The sequence below is a fragment of the Lynx rufus genome, unplaced genomic scaffold (assembly GCF_022079265.1).
Source record: "Lynx rufus isolate CCGP_SWC_20201006 ecotype Redwood Valley unplaced genomic scaffold, mLynRuf1.p SCAF_1, whole genome shotgun sequence".
Taxonomy (NCBI): domain Eukaryota; kingdom Metazoa; phylum Chordata; class Mammalia; order Carnivora; family Felidae; genus Lynx; species Lynx rufus.
The window spans coordinates 97,724,302-97,743,299 of record NW_025814823.1 but is presented as its reverse complement, the minus strand read 5'-3'; the positions used below and the strand labels follow the sequence as shown (position 1 = coordinate 97,743,299).

The window sequence follows — 18,998 nt, the reverse complement described above, 5'->3', positions numbered from 1 at the left end:
TGCTTCCGATTATGTGTCTCCCTCTCTCTCTGCCCCTCCCCTGCTCACGCTCTGTCTCTCTCTCAAAAATAAATTAGAAAACATTAAAAAAAATAATAAGTAAGGTAATACAAGCAAAAAGTGATTTGAAAAGCATAAAGTCCTATAGGGATTATTACAAAGTATTGCACCATTGAAAGTAAATTTTTGTAGAAGATGCTCGAACTTTTTATTTCAATATTGGGTTTGAACAGGAAAAAAGCATTTATGCAAGTCACAAGCAGTAAAGGTGATTATAAAGATTAATATAAGGCCCAGATATCCAATCACTTCCTATTGCTGAGTGATTCTAACATAGCTAAGACCCTAAGCAGACTTTTATCTCCATTTCACTGAAAGGGCAGGATGATGACAGAAAGACAGCCAATCCAGAGAAGAGGAGAAACATCTGGATAACATGAGTGCTGTGGAGCCTCTCCTGGAAAGTGACCTCACCACCTGAAGGGTAACAGTCTGCATCCTTCCGAAAGTCACAGTTCACTGCCTGGTCCCCTCTGCCATACATTCTCAGTCAGGAGCTGCGAAGATGTGGACCTTCACTCGGCAACCTCAAACTTAATGGAGGAGACGTGACCATTTTGATCCCAAAGAAATGCTCCCCCCACCAGTAAGAAGTGACCTTTCCTGGTCTGTCCGAGGAATCATTCTGGAAGCCCTTGTTGGCACACACATCATTGGTCCTCCCCCTCCCTCACCACAGCCCTGATGTCTGCAGATGTCCACCAGGGGCCCTACAGGATCTCATCAGGGCTGTGCGCCACACGGATAAGACAGCTCCCATTCATCTATAACTGGACTAAGGTGTGCCACCTTTTTCAAGGTGACGGTTACGCAGACTCAGACAACCCAAATTCCGGGCCCAATCCCCTGCAGGCAGGGCTCATCTTCAGCCTCTTCTTGCAGAAAGTGCCCTCATAAGAATCATTAAATCTCCTTTTGCAAGTCCAGTTACGTACAAACCACATGAGACGCGTTAAAATACATGCCCTTGATGTTCTGCTTGTTTTTACACCGGCTTCACAAACAGGCCTGCAGCCCTGCTCAGGTTAGCCAAGGAGAAGAAGGGCTGCTGAATGAACAGTCCAAGGGCAGCCACGTCAGCCTCGTAATTCAATTCAGAGTCACTGTAGCAGCTCCATCTTTGAACAGTGGCTCCCCCACCCCCATCCTCAGGAAACCTGGAAAAAAACTTGTTTAGCATTTAAATGCAATCCAGCAGTCACCTTGGGGAAGAACGTCCAGATTTAGCTCAAGAGTAAGGAACATGCAGCATATTTTAAAAGACTGTAGGGGCACCTGGGTGGCTCAGTCGGTTGAGCATCCGGGCTCTTGATTTCAGCTCAGGTCACGATCTCATGGGTTCATGGCTTTGAGCACTTAGTTGGGCTCTGTGCTGACAGCGCAGAGCCTGCTTGGAATTCTCGGTCTCTCTCTGCCCCTCCCCTGCTCACTCTCTATCTCTGTCTCAAAATAAATTAAAAAAAAAAAAGAAAGAAACTTGGGGCACCTGAGTGGCTCAGTCGGTTAGGCATCTGACTTGAGCTCAGGTCAGGATCTCGAAGTTTGTGAGTTCAAGCCCCGCATCAAGCTCTGTGCTGACAGCTCAGAGCCTGGAGCCTGTTTCAGATTCTGTGTCTCCCTCTCTCTCTGACCCTCCCCCGTTCATGCTCTCTCTCTGTCTCAAAAATAAATAAACGTTAAAAAAAATAAAAATAAAATAAAAAGAAACTTTAAAAGACTGTATGGGGACAAGGACGCCCCTCAGTCGCCAGTATAACCTTTGGCAAAGTGCACTGCCCCATCCCCCCATGCCACAAGTGAAGCCAAAGGACAGCAGATTCTCTGGGACTTCCCTGTCACTTCCCATATATGCTCGGTCAGTCACTTCATCTTGATTTTGCTCTGCTTTTATTCAAAAGGGGATTAGTCCCTGTTCAGCCCCCAGAGAATAATGCTCCGGTACTCACAATGATTTACCTCCTGTGGAATGTGTTCACTCTTGGATGTTTAAGAAATATTCCAACAGGGGCACCTGGGTGGCTCAGTTGCTTGAGTGTCAGATGTGGGCTCAGATCATGATCTCCAGGTCCCTGAGTTGGAGCACCTCGTGGGGCTTGCTGCTGTCAGCACAGAGCCCGCTTAGGATCCTCTGTCCCCTCTCTCTCTGCCCCTCCTCTGCTCATGCTCTCTCTCTCTCTCTCAAAATAAATAAACATTTAAAAAAAATTAAAAAATAAATATTCCAGGATGCTTTAGTCCTGCAATATGCTTAGAGGTCACACCAACAATCATTATAGACCACCTGATACAAAACAGCAATTAAGTTGACAACCCTTGTCACTTAAAACCAAACTGCACTTACACACACGGTGTGGACCTTCTGCTCGTGCCCAGTAGTGGATCTTCCGCCTTCTGTGTCAAGATGGGAGACTTAACATACTGACTAGGATTCTGGGTGTTTTTCTATTCATCCGGGCATTATCAAATACGTATATGTATCACATGTGAACGGACTCTGCCCATGTGGAGCTTACTGGTATAATTTTGGCAATCTTGAACACAGATCTAAACAACTCAGCCTTTCAAGTGACCTTGATTTTAAGGAAGGTTTATTAACACTCTCTTAACTGAATTTTATCACAGGGCAGCAGAAAAATCTTTTTTTTTTTAAGTCTATTTATTTTTGAGAGAGAGCATGAGCAGGGGAGGGGCAGAGAGAGGGAGTGAGAGAGAGAGAGAGAGAGAGAGAGAGAGAGAGAGAATCCCAAGCAGGCTCCGTTTTGTCAACACATAGCTCCATGTGGGGCTCCAACTCATGAACTATGAGATCATGGCCTGGGCCAAAATCAAGAGTTGGACGCTGAACCGACTGAGCCACCCAGACAGTCCGAAAATTCTCCTCTTAAATTATACTTCAACAAAGCTGTTTTACAAAAAAGAAAGAAAGCCTGGGCTTTGGGGCCTTTTGCTTACAGCTGTCCAGATGTATGCTAAGAACAACAAGGTCAGCAAGTTTTCAGACTCACAAAGGACAAGACCAGCAGAATCAAGAAGAGAAGAGAGGCTTACTCAGGAAGTTATCTGCTCATAGTCAACAATGCTGTACATTCTCTGCAGTGAAAAATACTAAGCATCTGTATAAATTAGTCATATACCTACACTTTCAGGACGCAAAAACCCCACATCATAAGGACATCTATTGTATTAAATAGGTTTTTTTGTTTTTAATGTGTATTTATTTTTGAGAGAGAAAGAGAGAACACAAGCAGGGGAGGGGCAGAGAGAGAGAGGGAGACACCGATTCTGAAGCAGGCTCCGGGCTCCAAGCTGTCAGCAAAGCTCGAACCCATGGACCTCGAGATCATGACCCGAGCTGAAGTTGGACGCTTAGCCAACTAAGCCACCCAGGCGTCCCTAGTATTTTTTATTTCTAAACTGCTGACAGGAGACTGAACCTGTACACAGGACATTTTAAGGCAGAAAAGAAAAAGTTGTTTACTTAGTATAAAAAGTAGCTTTCTGCTACTTGACTTTGAGGCTCTCCTCAACTCCTGCTGTATGATTGCATCTACACTCTTGAAAGTGTCTGGAAGACTGCCATGCTCTACGCATACAGCTGCCTTTCAGCCTCTCTCCTCACAAGTGTTGAAGATCTGAGTTCTTGGGCTCACCTGGTTGAGGCCACAGGCTTTGCATCCTTGTTATCCTTCCCAGACATTTCTGTATTTTACCTTCGAAAAAAGGGCTGAGGTTAAATGGGTCTCTCCCCACAGCCCTCTCCTCTTCCCACCCTGGCCCTGCTCTCTGTGCCTTAAGAAAATATTTATTTAGGAGGCACCTGAGTGGCTCAGTCAGTTGAGTGTCCAACTTTGGCTCAGGTCATGATCTCATGGTTCATAGGTTCAAGCCCCACATCGGGCTCACTGCTTTACCGCGGAGCCCGCTTTGGATCCTCTGTCACCCTCTCTCTCTGCCACTCCCTGCTTATGCTCTCTCTCTCTCTCAAAAATAAACAAACTTAAAAACACATTTTTTTTTTTATTTACCAGAAATGGAGAAGGGGGCTCTCCATTGATAGTGGAGGTCACTTATGTATCTTCTCAGGTGGAGAAAGAGCCTGATGCTTATGCATTGCTGGGTACTGGGATGAGGTTGGGGACTTTGGAGTGGGGCAAAGCACTGCTGTACATCAAGAAAAACTGCTGAGGGGCGCCTGGGTGGCTCAGACAATTAAACATGTGACTCAATAACAGCTCAGGTCATGATCTCACGGTTCATGGGTTCAAGCCCCATGTAGGGCTCTTCACTGACCGCTCAGAGCCTGCTTGACATTCTCTTTCCCTCTGTCCCTCTGCCTCTCCCCCCGTCAAAATAAATAAACTTTATTTAAAAAAAGAAAAGAAAAAAGGATAACTGCTGGGATTCAGTGTGACCATGGAAGAGGGGGGAAGCTGCCTCCCAGGGCCCTGCCTGGGAGTTTGAAGTGTGCTATGGGTAAACCCTCTCATTCTCCTGCTGTGACACCTTCAGCAAATCCCACATCCTCACTAATGCTCTGAGTGTGAGTGGACAATTCTGAAGGGATGGAAAGAAGTTATGACATCTGAGGTGGACACACTGGGAGACAACAGCACATCTGGGATACACTTGTTACCTCAGCTTTAATTGTCTGTGTTACTTTTCTTCTAAGGAATCTTCCTTCCTTGCTAAAAAAGTGTTTAGCAGATGCCTAAATACACATACACTCAAAATCAGGCCTGAAAATATTATCTGAAGAAAGTATGATGCATGGTCTTTCTTTCATAATACTTAACGATGATGCCTTGCATTTACATAGATTTTATTACAGGTTTATTTAATCATTTTGAAGGAGACAGAGAGATAGAGAATGAGAATCCCAAGCAGGCTCCAATCCCAAGCTGGCTCTGCCAGCTCAAAGCCTGAGGAGGGGCTTGAACTCACAAACCATGAGATCATGACCTGAGCCAAATCCCAGGGTCAGACATGAAACTGACTGAGCCACCCAGGCGCCCCTATATAGATTTTATTAAAAAAAAAAAATTTTATTCAGACTTCCCAGTTAGCCCCCTTGGGTCATCATACCCATTTTACAGATATGTCATTAAAGAACTCTATGCCTTGCTCAAGATTACAAAACTAAGTAGTCGTGTTCTTCGGACCTCAGTAAATGCAGTCTACGCTCCCTGTGTCCTCTCACTAGACTTTCCCATTCTATGAAACTACACATGTGAAATTCAGATCCTTTATTTTGCAGAATAATTCAAAGGCCGCTCTACTGGGAGACTTCCAGAGTTCGAACTGACCAGGACACGAGCACAGACTGCTCAAATCGCTTCGTCTGAATGCTTAGACCACAGCCTCCCATGAAAGTTACTCCATTCCTGATGGTCAGTGCTTTAAATAAGCTATATGTTCAATAGCTTCTATTTATTCAGTTACATGAAACTACTACAATTAAAAAAATGTTTTTAAATGTTTTTATTCATTTTTGAGAGATGGAGAGAGACAGAGTACAGTGGGGGACGGCAGAGAGAGGGAGACACAGAATCCGAAGCAGCCTCCAGGCTCTGAACTGTCAGCACAGAGTCTGAAGCGGGGCTTGAACTCACCAAGATGAGATCATGACCTGAGCAGAAGTCAGACGCCTAACCGACTGAGCCACCCAGGCGCCCCTTTTTGTTTTTAAATAAAAGTTCGCTCAGGACCCTAACTAAACCTGCTGGCATGTGGGGCTGCCGGGAGCAGGGAAAAGAATACCAGACTTGATACAGGAGAATGGCACCTGATGACCTTAATGCTAGGAAGCACTGCCTCCTGTGCATTAGGATGTTTTTTCCTCTTCCTTGTCCTCTTACTTTCCTTCGAAGAATGGACAAGCCATTTAACCTCTCTGAGCCTCTGTTTCCACATCTGTAAAATGGGGTTAATGCCACTTATTTAACAGAGGAGAAACAATAGTGAAATGAGGCAAGAATTGGATGAAGCACTGAAAGTTCTAAAATCCCCCTTAGACCCTTTCCCGAATACTTTCACGAATGAGGCCAGGTTGTTTTAGGTTGCAGAACATGTATTTGGACGTCCTAAGTGCCAGCCCCACAGACATTCCAGACAGATATGGCAACTTGATGCGCGTGGTCCAGCGACAGAACGTGAACATAAAAGGACTGGACTTCCTTCCCGTGCCCAGACTAATGGGGTCAACACTGGGATAACATGAGGGGGGTTCCTGAAGGGATGCACCAGGAAGAAGCAAGGCAGGACTGAGACTGAGCCTGGAAGTCACCGTGTCCCATCTGACCCACCAATGCCTGCCTTTCCTCCGGAAAAGCAGCAGGAGGAAAAAGTGATCCACAACCATAGTCCCAGAAACTCCGGTTAGGAGGGAACCTCAGAGCTCACTCCTCTAGTCCTCGACCCGGCTGGTGAAGCAATCTCTTACCCCCATCCCAGGCAGCAAGCATTCAACCAGGCTGTCCTGGCTGACCTCTATTCAGACTCCCTCCTCAAAGAGACAGCCTCCTCTCCTTTCTGACCCCTAGGGGTCTCCTCCTTATCATAAACTGAAATTCCAGAGCAGGGATTGTTACCTGACGGCCACGCGAAGCACTGACTTTACACCTTCCGGCAAGGATGTAATTTTGTAACGAGATGAACACAGATTTTTTAACTCGATTGTCTTTTTTAACAACCCAGAGGAGATCCCCCTCGTACTGGCCAGGGGGCTGCAGTTGAAGGCAAGGTCAGATGGTTACGCAGCTTTCCAGTGCCTGCCACACATCTGTTGTTGGTTATGGTGAAGAATTCAGAAGCAGGAAGCTCTGGAGGACGTGGTGGCAGTGACCACGTCTTCTCTCCCCTGTGCGCTCACTCCAAGGTCGTACAAAACGATGCCAAGACAGGTTGGGTCAACAGGCCCTCCTTGCTGGCGCCTGAGCAGTTAAGAAGCTTTATTCCGGTTTCTGAATAAAATGTGAAATCCACACGGAAACGAAAGGAATGCTTCCTATGTGAAATCTGCACCGCAGACCCCTGCCCTGAGATCCATTTGAAAGTTGAATCCTCTCCAAGTTGGCATAATTTGATTTTTACATGGAGTTTCTGACCCGGGTAGAGTGGCTGTTCAATCACTTTTGTGCCCACTGGTCACTATGTTAGAGACAGAAAACCCTGGAAGGCAGAGCTACCGGGCAGGACAGGCTTGCCAGGTGAATGTAGCCAAGGCTGAAACCCAACAGATCAACTCAGCAGGTGGTAAAAATATGAACCAAAGGAGAACTTATCCAAACAGCATTTCAGTGGGGAAGGGGAGGCTGTTTTGCAAGTAAGACTGAAAGGATCAGTTTTTTCATTTGAACAGGTCAGGTTACACAACTAAAGCCTTTCAGCTTCTCCTTAAAGAAGAAATATAGAAACATGTCTAATCATTATGATTCACCAAGTCGGAGACATCACCGAAACAAATGTATTTTCTGAGAAACTGCTAATACGAACAGGGTGCCTGCCTACCGAATAAAAAGTCTTATTAAGCCCATACATTTCCCAGCAGAAACAGAAGAGAGCTAAAACTTGTAACTTTCTTCATCTGCAACCTATTTCACCGGAATTTTTACCACTGAATTCAGCCAAGTCCCATCGTACGCCATTTTACCTTCTCGACTTCAACTACCTACAATCAACCCAAAACACAAAGAGAAAAAACATAACAATCCACATATTGTATCCACTGCCATTCATTTAATGATTTTATGCTGCAGAGCAAGCCTGAGACAGAGCTGGGAATTGGCTGGTCCCCCCTGCCTCTTGTCTCTGTATGGCCTCCCCACACTGTGAGCCTCTCCTGCACGGATGGTGAATGTTGTATTTCAGGCTGTGTATTTTTTTCGTATCCAAGTGCCTCCAAAGACAAGCCACAATTTCATCTAGTCCCACAGAAACAGCAGCCCACTCCAATGGTAGAGGAAACACAGACAGTAAGTCTTATACTTACTGGAAAGTGATCTGCTATTCTCCAATCTGGTAATTTCCTAAGAGGTTTTCAAAAATAATATGACCCCAGACAGTTTTGACTTTACATATGACTCTCCCGTATTTAACCAAACTGGCACCTTAGATTCTCATGTGTTACAGTGGTGTGGTCAGAATTGTTGAAACAGACTCATAAATTTTTTTAATGTTTAGTTTTGAGAAAGAGAGAGAGAGACAGAACGTGAGCCAGGAAAGAGCAGAGAGAGAGGGAGACACAGAATCCGAGCTGTCAGCATAGAGCCTGACATGGGTCTCAAACTCACGAACTGTGAGATCATGACTTGAGCCGAAGTCGGACGCTTAACTGACTGAGCCACCTAGGTGCCCTGAAACAGACTCATAGTTCTGGCCCTGAGGTCCCCAAATTGTGTGCTATGCTGCTGATGGCACTACAGCAAGCTCATGGGGCTGTTGCAGGATATTTTAAATTTTTGAGGAAAACAAAGCATCATTCAACATCTCTCAGAAACTGTATGAACTACTTCAGGCAAGTTTGCAGTGTAACATTAGACTGTGCTACATTTCTTTTAATGACATCATTTCTCTGAAAAGCTAGGTTGTTGGCAGTTGCTGTGATAAAAAGCAAGTATTATACGAAAAAGTACATAAGACAGGAAATTAGGGTAGTGGGATCCAATCTGATTTCAAGATTTGAGAAGCTGTGAGGTGGCCAGGGCTCAGTTTATTGCCTGACAGCCCCAAATTCACCCTTCATCACCTGCTCTGAGAAAATAAAGACAGGACTTTGAACACTTTTTTTTCTTTTTTCTTTTTTTTTTTTTTACATTTATTTATTTTTGAGAGAGGGAAGCAGACTGCAAGCAGGGGAGGGGCAGGGAGAGAAGGAGACACAGAGTCTGAAGCAGGCTCCAGGCTCTGAGCTGTCAGCACAGAGCCCGATGCGGGGCTCAAACCCACAAACCGTGAGATCATCACCTGAGCCGAAGTCGGACACTTAATCGAGTCACCCAGGCACCCCATAAACACTTTTTTTCTTTTGCCAGCTAATACAATTCTTAGCTTTCTCGGTGGGGTGCACTGCAGAGAATTTACGGGAAGAAAAACTTTTCCTTCCTGGTTCCAGTGTGCTCTTGTGAAAAGCCTCCCCACATAAACAGATTTCCTTCCTAGTGGGTGGATTTCCAGCAAGTTCTATCAGCACAACACTACAGGGACTTCTCTCCCATCCAAGGAGTCATGGCTAGCCAACCTCAAGGTGTGACATAGAAGATGGGGAAGCTCAAGGGTGGTGCTCTATCTTGAACCCATGGTAAGTGGTCGCTCCTTATATTAGCTATTCCTCCATTTTTTACAATTGTCTTTAGTTGGTAGATAGCCTATCCTCATCAAACTTAATATTTCTTATACTGGCTCAGTTGGTTAAGCATCTGAATCTTGGTTTTGGCTCAGGATGTGATCTCATTGTTTCACTGAGTTCAAGCCCCACATCTGGCTCTGCGTGGGCAGCGTGGAGCCTGCTTGGGATTCTCTGTCTCCCTCTGTCTCTGCTCCTCCCCCACTTGCCCTCTGTCTCTCTCAAAATAAATAAACTTAAAATATATATATTATTTAAGTTGTTTTCTTTTTTATTATTGGTTTTAATTGCAGTAAAATACACATCACGTAAAATTTGCCACCTTCCTCATTCTTAAGCGTATAGTTCAATTGTACAAAGTACAGTTACATCATTGTGCAATCCTTACCATCATCCATCTACAGAACCCTTCATCTTGCAAAACCCAAAGTCTGTACCCATTAAACACTGACTTTCCATTCTCCTCCCCTCTCAGTCCCCAGCAACCACCATTCTACTTTCTGTCTCTGATCCCACTACTGTAGATGTTTCATACAAGTGAACTTACAGAGTATTTGTCTTTTTTTGTGATTGGCCTATTTTACTTGACATAATGTCCCAAAGGTGCACCCATGTTATAGTTTGTGTCAGAATATCCTTCCTTTTTTAAGACTGAATGCTATTCCCTTATTACACATAGGAGCTGCCTATGTGTAAGGAGGAGCTGCCTACTATATTGGTAATTTGTATTTATTTATGCTAAGCTTTCCTGTTCAAATCATCATGTCTCCCAACTGGGTCTTGTCTGAACCATGCAAGGCCCAACAGGTATACACATTCCATTAGTAACTAATGAAGAATGTAAGAAAAACATTATTTTTAAAAAATGTTTATTTATTTTCAAAGAGGGAGTGTGGGGGGGGGGAGGGGCAGATTGAGAGAGACAGAGAGAATCCCAAGCAGGCTCCAAACTCAGTGTGGAGCCCGATGCAGGGCTCGATCTCATGACCATGACAGCATGGCCTGAGCCAAAATCAAGAGTTGGATGCTCAATAGACTGAGCCACCCAGGCACTGCCAAAACATTATTTTTTATCTTTCGACTTATACATATTCTATCTTCCACATAGCTACAAAATTATTAGCACAGAAATATGCATTAAGTTATTAGACTTAAGCACTTAAGAAATGAAATGGTTAGGTGTTCCTTGTGTCCAAGAAAACGATGTGAAAAAACTAGAGGCACTAAGAGCGAAGCATGTTGGGAAACTTTGCTCCAGCCCACATGTTTGCAGCTGCCATGAGGGCTTGTCTGCATGGATGGCTCCTTAGGCTCACCCTGTCCAGGAGCATCCATCCATCTGAAGGCAAAGATAGACCCCACCAACAACCCCCACCACCATCACACACACACACACACACACACCATCTTGATCTTCTTCATGATATTAAATTATTTCTCACTTAGGCAATGGTGGCTAGAATCCTATGATGCCCTCTGACTTAGGCTGCTCTGTCTCCCTTTATTTCTAATCTCACTAAGTCCCATCATCAGAACGTTTCCTGGATAGGCCTTTTTTCCCTCCATTCCTACAGTGGTGGGTCCAACTATCATGTCCAGCTGGTATAATCGAACAGATTTCAAGCTGATTTCCCTTAAATGAGACCAGGCATAGAAACTTCAAATGTCCAGAGGTTGGAAATACAACAACCTCTACCTACCACAAGTACCTGGCCACCTCAGCCCCCCACACCCACATGGAGACACAGAGATAAGCAGGCTGTGGGCAAAGGCACCCGGGATGCTAGCTGAACACCCACCTCTCTCTTCCAAAGCAAGCAAAGGCAGCGAAGTACGGCTGAATGACAGCACCGGGGCCTAACCACGAATGTGCACCCCCCTGCCTCCCCCCAAGCAGATATGAATGACTAGAGAAGGACTCATTCAGAAACTCTGACACTTGTTTTCACTAACTGGAAATTACTGGAAACAACTATTACAGCGAACCATGACACCTTGTGCAACCACAAGCCACCTTGTGGGAGCAGCTGCTCCCTGCTATGTTACATCCCTTTTTTTTTTTTTTCCCAGCTTTTCACACCATGCCATATATTTATTTATTTATTTATTTAAATATATGAAATTTATTGTCAAATTGGTTTTCATACAACACCCAGTGCTCATCCCAAAAGGTGCCCTCCTCCATACCCATCACCCACCCTCCCCTCCCTCCCACCCCCCATCAACCCTCAGTTTGTTCTCAGTTTTTAAGAGTCTCTTATGATTTGAATCTCTCCCACTCTAACCTCTTTTTTTTTTTTCCTTCCCCTCCCCCATGGGTTCCCGTTAAGTTTCTCAGGATCCACATAAGAGTGAAACCATATGGTATCTGTCTTTCTCTGTATGGCTTATTTCACTTAGCATCACACTCTCCAGTTCCATCCACGTTGCTACAAAGGGCCATATTTCATTTTTTCTCATTGCCACGTAGTATTCCATTGTGTATATAAACCACAATTTCTTTATCCATTCATCAGTTGATGGACATTTAGGCTCTTTCCACAATTTGGCTATTGTTGAGAGTGCTGCTATGAACATTGGGGTACAAGTGCCCCTATGCATCAGTACTTCTGTATCCCTTGGATAAATTCCTAGCAGTGCTATTGCTGGGTCATAGGGTAGGTCTATTTATAATTTTCTGAGGAACTTCCACACTGCTTTCCAGAGCGGCTGCACCAATTTGCATTCCCACCAACAGTGCAAGAGGGTTCCCATTTCTCCACATCCTCTCCAGCATCTATAGTCTCCTGATTTGTTCATTTTGGCCACTCTGACTGGCGTGAGGTGATACCTGAGTGTGGTTTTGATTTGTATTTCCCTGATAAGGAGCGACGCTGAACATCTTTTCATGTGCCTGTTGGCCACCCGGATGTCTTCTTTAGAGAAGTGTCTATTCATGTTTTCTGCCCATTTCTTCACTGGGTTATTTGTTTTTCGGGTGTGGAGTTTGGTGAGCTCTTTATAGATTTTGGATACTAGCCCTTTGTCCGATATGTCATTTGCAAATATCTTTTCCCATTCCGTTGATTGCTTTTTAGTTTTGTTGGTTGTTTCCTTTGCTGTGCAGGAGCTTTTTATCTTCATAAGATCCCAGTAATTCACTTTTGCTTTTAATTCCCTTGCCTTTGGGCCCTTTTTTTTTTTTTTTAAACCCGTCCCCAAACCCTGCTCTGGTTTCAGTTCCTCCATAAAGCCTACTGAAGTTTACCCTGAACTTATGCTTCCAGAGTGAACTTCTATTATAAAGTGGATAATCTTTTTTTTCAATGTTTGTTTGTTTGTTTTTGAGGGAGAGAAAGTGCGAGTAAGCAGGGGGAGGGGCAGAGAGAAAGAGAGGGGACAGAAGATTCGAAGCTGGCTCTGCACTGACAGTAGAGAGCCTGACTCAAGGTTTGAACTCATGAACCTCGAGATCATGACTGAGCCTAAACCGGATGCTTAACTGACTGAGCCACCCAGGCGCCCCTGAAGTTGATAATCTTGATGTTAGTTGTCTTCTGAGCCAGATTTGTAAGCTATTTAAAACACAAGATTATACCTCGAGGGTTTTTTTCCCCCTCCTTTCCAGAGAGCAGAACACAGACGCTTGGAAGGCACGATATCACTAATAATCATTTAATCATTTCATAATATTGAATTATGACAACATGTAAGGACAATTTTAATTTCCCCTTGCCTCAGAGGTACATCAGGAGGAAATGTGTACATAAATATCTGTTATCTTCAAAGAAAGAAACAATTTGCATTACATCTGAAGAGCCGGTGCCGGGAATTTGAAACGATCCATAAATCTATCAGGTTTACAAAAAAGGCCATCAGATAAAGAGCCAAGGGGAAAATAACTCTGACAGCTGCAAACCTTCTGTTTTACAACATGCAGAGAATGGACGCACTTCCTTTTAACATCCCCATAAACAGCGGGAGGAGCAGAGGCAAACACCCCCAGTAGAAGCCACTGGAGTTTAGGCTGCAAATAATGGGTCATGCTGGTCTTCGCAGAGGCAGCCTTCCTCACCAGTCACCTATCAAGCCCAATGTGTTTGTCCTAGGAACCATTAATAAGATGGATTGGACACAATTCCATTTCAGTTGGTGGGATTTCCAGGGCCAGAGAGGTACCAGCAGCAGCTGCCCACTTTCAAAGAGAGGCAACCTGGCCAGCCTCAGAATGAGAGTTTTGTTTCCTTTAGGTTAAGAACTAACATCCGGCACTGGGCCCCCTGAATGTATATACTAATAAATCCCAGATGGGAATCCCAGGCACCTCTCTACTCAACGCATGAACTTCTCTTGGGCAATAAACGTTCTATTAAGCCGGTCTCTCAGGAACGAAGCGCGCTTCCCCTCAGAGGCTGTTTGCGTTTATAATATGCTGTTCTAAAGCCAGTCTGGGATCCACTGTTGCACAATATGTACTTAATTTTGCCATCTGTTTTCTTAAGGGATGAGACTGACCTGTGAAATGAAAAGGCAGAACCTTGGGTGTCCCGAATATCCTGTTATCTGGACCAGAGGAAGGAAACAATATTCCACTTGGCCATCGCCCCAATTCTGAACAAAGCAGCCCAGTTTAGAACCAAATGATATACATGTTTAAATTCTGCTGTCTTAATATTATCGAGTTTGGGGGCACCTGGGTGGCACAGTTGGTTATGCGTCAGACTCTTGACCTTGGCTCAGGTCATGATCTCACAGTTTGTGAGTTGGAACCCTGCATCAGGCTCTGTGCTGATGGCTTTGAACCTGCTCAGGATTCTGTCTCTCCATTTCTCTCCCCTCCCCTGCTTGTGCTCTCTTTCTCTCTCTCTCAATAAATACATAAACTGAAAAAAAATTTGTTTCTCAGTTACCAAGTATAATTTGTCAGGCACCTACTACAGGCTAAGTATTATGCACTTAGGCACATTGCAGAACATATCTCAGTCTTACCACACCTCAGCAACATGGTGTTTTCTAGTTCTTGAAATGTTTTTGCATACATGGCCACTGACCCTCAGAACAATCCTATAAGGAAGGAATCTTGGGTATTACTGGTTCCATCTGCTTCTGACAAGGATACAGATGCTCAGAGAAATGAAGTGGCTGGACCAAGGTCACTTAGCTAGGACTGAGCATGAACTGAGACTAGAATGTGGGTCCTCTGCCCTCATTCTATGCTACTTTTTTCGATGCTATAGTGTCTCTGACTGAGCAGAGCACCCACAATGTTATCTTAACACAAGCATACCATATGCTGCAACAGAAGAGGGGGCCAGAGCAGAAGGAGAGGACAGACGGCAAAGCTGACTGGGAGGCTCTGAGCCCGGCTCACTTGGCGGAAGAGGGAGCCAGACAATAGAAGAGGGGGAGTCCAGAGAGGAAGAGGCGTGGCAAGGGGGAAGGGGAGGAGTTCCATTTCACAACTCTGAACCTGAGGTCTGAGCAGGGCAACCAATGTGGGGATATGCTTGTGTGTTTTCTGTCAAGTCAGTTTCCCACGTGACCGGGGCTCTTCCGGGAAGTGCTTCTGCTTCAAAAAAGCCAGAGATTTTGATGAAGATATTTCTAAAACAGACTGCATAGAATATCTCCTCTGCACTAAAAGGCTATAGAACAGTACTATTATATTATTATTGTGGGTTTTTTTTTTTTTTTTACAAAGCAGACCGATCACACAATTCTGTAACAGAGATATGAACCTACTTTTTTGCTCACTAAATCCTGCCTAATAAAGTCCTTTTTCATCGTCCTTCCACCCACAGCAACGGTTCCCATCCAGTTTCAAGGCACACAAGAAGATGCATGTGATCAAGATTTCACATCGTTCCTAAAGGCTCTAGAAAGCCCTTCGCAACATAGACATCTACAGAGCAGACGTAATGCTGTCAACATAGCAGAGTCATGTTTTCAGAGGTAAGAGGAGGGAAGCTGGGTCCTAAAATCAGTAAGGCACAATTGCATAGAGTTAAAATTATCTGGAAAATTCCTTAAATGGTCCTGAAAGTACAGTACTGCCTACTTATCAGTAGCATCATACTTATCAGCTCCCGAACCATTAGTTTATGTTTCTCTCCGAACAGATATTCAAGATTCCCGCCGCCACCCCCGCCCCATGGTCATGATAAAATCATCACCGCCCATTTGCCTGGATCTCTAAGCAACGTGTCCTCTTCTGTTAGGGGTCAGAACCCTCAAAACTCATCTGCTCCCTTGGTGTCATCGACAGGTAGCCATCATGTGTTCAATATGAGCAATACAGAGTTACTGCCTGGTCATGAAGCAGCTGCATATAAATGGTCAGGATTTCCTGACACCTGTCTTCTTCCTCAGAGTCAGATGTCACTTTTATGGACAGCCTCTAACAATCCCTCTGCATCTACTACGTGGAGGTCCAAGGGACCAGGAGAGAACCAAAGGTTGATGGAGGAAACCGGGGTTCACTGCCTGCTTTGGAGGAAGCCACAGATGGCAGTGTTCAGACGCTGTCTTCATTTATACAGTTCTTCCATCTGCAAACATTCACCGAACATTTACAAGGCAAATGGTGTAAATAAAACAACCATGGTGCCTATCCTCACAGAGCCTACAGTAAGGGGAGGGGGAAGGCACTAATTAAAATATAGTATAAATGCAAAAGCAGGAAAGTATGGGGTGCTACGAAAAGCTCGTAGGACAAGTACATAAATCAGTCCTGGAGGAGGAAGTCAATCAAGGAAGGCTTCCTGAAAGAAGTGATGCCTGAGGTAAAACTTGGGGGTCAAGGAATCAGTCAAGGACTGGGAAGTGAGCAAGAAAAGAAGGAAGAATGGTTCCTGGTGATGTAACGTGAGTAGAGACAGAAGCCAAATTGTAAGGGGTTCAGGAATAAATTGCTGTTAAGAAGTAGAGGAAGAATTGGGGACGATTCCTCTATGAAGTCTCACTAAAAGGAATAAGTTGAGACAGTACTCTGGGGAGAAAGCACTATCAAAAGAGCAGTTAAAGAAAATTTTATTTTTTTTTATTTTTTTTTTCAACTTTTATTTATTTTTGGGACAGAGAGAGACAGAGCATGAACGGGGGAGGGGCAGAGAGAGAGGGAGACACAGAACCGGAAACAGGCTCCAGGCTCTGAGCCATCAGCCCAGAGCCTGACGCGGGGCTCGAACTCACGGACCACGAGATCGTGACCTGGCTGAAGTCGGACGCTTAACCGACTGCGCCACCCAGGCGCCCCTAAAGAAAAAAATTTTTTTTTTTTTATTTAAAAAAAATTTTTTTTTCAACGTTTATTTATTTTTGGGACAGAGAGAGAGACAGAGCATGAACGGGGGAGGGCCAGAGAGAGAGGAAGACACAGAATGGGAAACAGGCTCCAGGCTCTGAGCCATCAGCCCAGAGCCTGACGCGGGGCTCGAACTCACGGACCGCGAGATCGTGACCTGGCTGAAGTCGGACGCTTAACCGACTGCGCCACCCAGGCGCCCCCTAAAGAAAATTTTTTTAACGTTTATTCATTTTTGAGAGACAGAAAGAGAGTGCGAGCCGGGCAAGGGGCAGAGAGAGAGGGAGACACAGAATCCGAAGCAGGCTCCAGGCGCTGAGCTGGAACTCGTGAACCGCGAGATCATGACCTGAGCCAAAGTCAGACGCTTAACTGACTGAGCCACCCAGGCGCCCCAAAAGAGCACAATTTTAGCACAGTGTTCACTGAGTGGCTTTGCTGAAGGGATATTTAAATCCCTATATCTCTCCCACTGGCCAGACACAGGGAAGCTGGGTACCAGCCTTCCCTTACAAAAACACATTTGCAGGAATTTTCACGGGCACTGACAGGAGTTTGAATGATGTAAATAAAGAAGGATAAAGTCGAACACCCACCTCCATGCTCAGTGGCTGGTGCTGGTCCAGCAGATCTTAGCCGAAGCGGGGCTGCAGGAGGTGTTATCTCTGGGGTGCCTGGGAGGCTCCCCAGCCCCAAATTATCCAGTTAACAACAAACGCTCTCATTAGAGAGAAGCAGACGTTTGGCTAAAATTTGTCCTATTTGCTGTTGTAATGTCAGGTTCTTTGAAAAACACAAGTGTCTCTTAAGGCCGGTGGATGACTCACAACTAAGCCTAAATGAATTCACTGGTTTCTTTGTTCCTTCACGGTGGGGATGGGGAAGCAGTGGGGGGAAGCAGGGAGACAGAAATGAAGAGTGTGGGGAGGCCTGGAAGGGGAGGGAAAGAGTGAACACGAGCTTGTTCCGTTCCAGAAACCACTCTGGTCCCTAAACCCAAGCCAGCTTAACTCAGAGAAAAGGCAAAGAGGAATGAATATATGGAGCAGACATCTTGCAACGCAAGAGTGTGAGTTTCAAATGCTTGGGGGGCCCTTATTTTTAGTGACGCAAAGCGTTTTAATGATGTAAAATACTCAGAGCTGTTTTGAACGAGTTGCTTCTCTAAGTTGATTCAGCCTCCAAAGGCCCTGCACCAAAGGACTGATATTCATGAGGACGTGATTTCTTTTGAAGTATTTCCAATTTGTGAGTAAAAGTTAGGGTGGCCCACTTATCCCAGTGATAGTCTCATAACTAAGGGAAAGAGCTAAAATCTACTTAACAACCAAATTACAAAGGGCTGATATCCAGAAAATGTGACCTCTCTGAAGCTGAGCAAACACGTCAATGACAGCTGAAGTTAGCGGATTCATAGCCCAAGAATCACAAACTGGTAGCCTTAGGATTAGATCCAGCCCCACAGGGTTTTCTTGGACCAGATAAGGTTCATTTTGCATCTGAACTTCAAGGCCTTGAGACAAGACCCGTTCTCTCCAAGGTGGCCCCAGGCCTCATGACTTCCAATTGTTCACAGAAAGCTGTATTTCCACGTTCATATTTCTTACCTGGTTCTTGTAGACATTTGAGTTTGGGACCACTGGTTCACACAGACTGATATCAAAACTAACCAAACAGGGGCGCCTGGGTGGCGCAGTCGGTTAAGCGTCCGACTTCAGCCAGGTCACGATCTCGCGGTCCGTGAGTTCGAGCCCCGCGTCAGGCTCTGGGCTGATGGCTCAGAGCCTGGAGCCTGTTTCCGATTCTGTGTCTCCCTCTCTCTCTGCCCCTCCCCCGTTCATGCTCTGTCTCTCTCTGTCCCAAAAAATAAATAAACGTTGAAAAAAAAAATTTTAAAAAAAAAAAACAAAAAAAAAAACTAACCAAACAGCCTCTGTCCTATCAAGGTAGAGCTCCAGACTTCACCATTTCAGGGTAATTGAGCAAAAAGAGCCCTAAAAACCGATAAACCACAACAGTGTGCAATACCACTTGTAATCAGACTCTTAACAAAACAGGAGGCCAAAAACACCGTGGGGCTCACCAGTCCCAAGATAAGCCATGTGACCATGGATCTGAAACCACTTTTTAACAGAAGTATCTGTCAGCAGTAACTGTCTGATATTGCCTCGTCTGATCTGCTCCCACAAAACCCCTGACGTCTAGATGTGACACAACACGAGCCTGGCAGCCAGTATCCAAGGCTGGCTTGGCAAAGGAAACAAGCCATCTATTCAGTGAGCTGTGGCCATGCTATAGTATCTGTGGTATCCAACT

At 45.0% G+C, this 18,998-nt stretch overlaps 1 protein-coding gene and 1 long non-coding RNA gene across 3 annotated transcripts in view; one reads left to right on the top strand and one right to left on the bottom strand.

The window, feature by feature from the left end:
- TNFAIP8 (TNF alpha induced protein 8) overlaps positions 1-18,998 on the bottom strand; it is a 133,073-nt gene that overhangs the window by 39,631 nt on the left and 74,444 nt on the right. The gene's annotated exons all lie outside the window — the stretch shown is intronic.
- On the top strand, positions 9,223-16,463 carry LOC124515153 (uncharacterized). Its single transcript, XR_006962759.1, has 3 exons — positions 9,223-9,355; positions 15,181-15,331; positions 15,499-16,463. It is a non-coding gene; the product is annotated as an uncharacterized LOC124515153 (long non-coding RNA).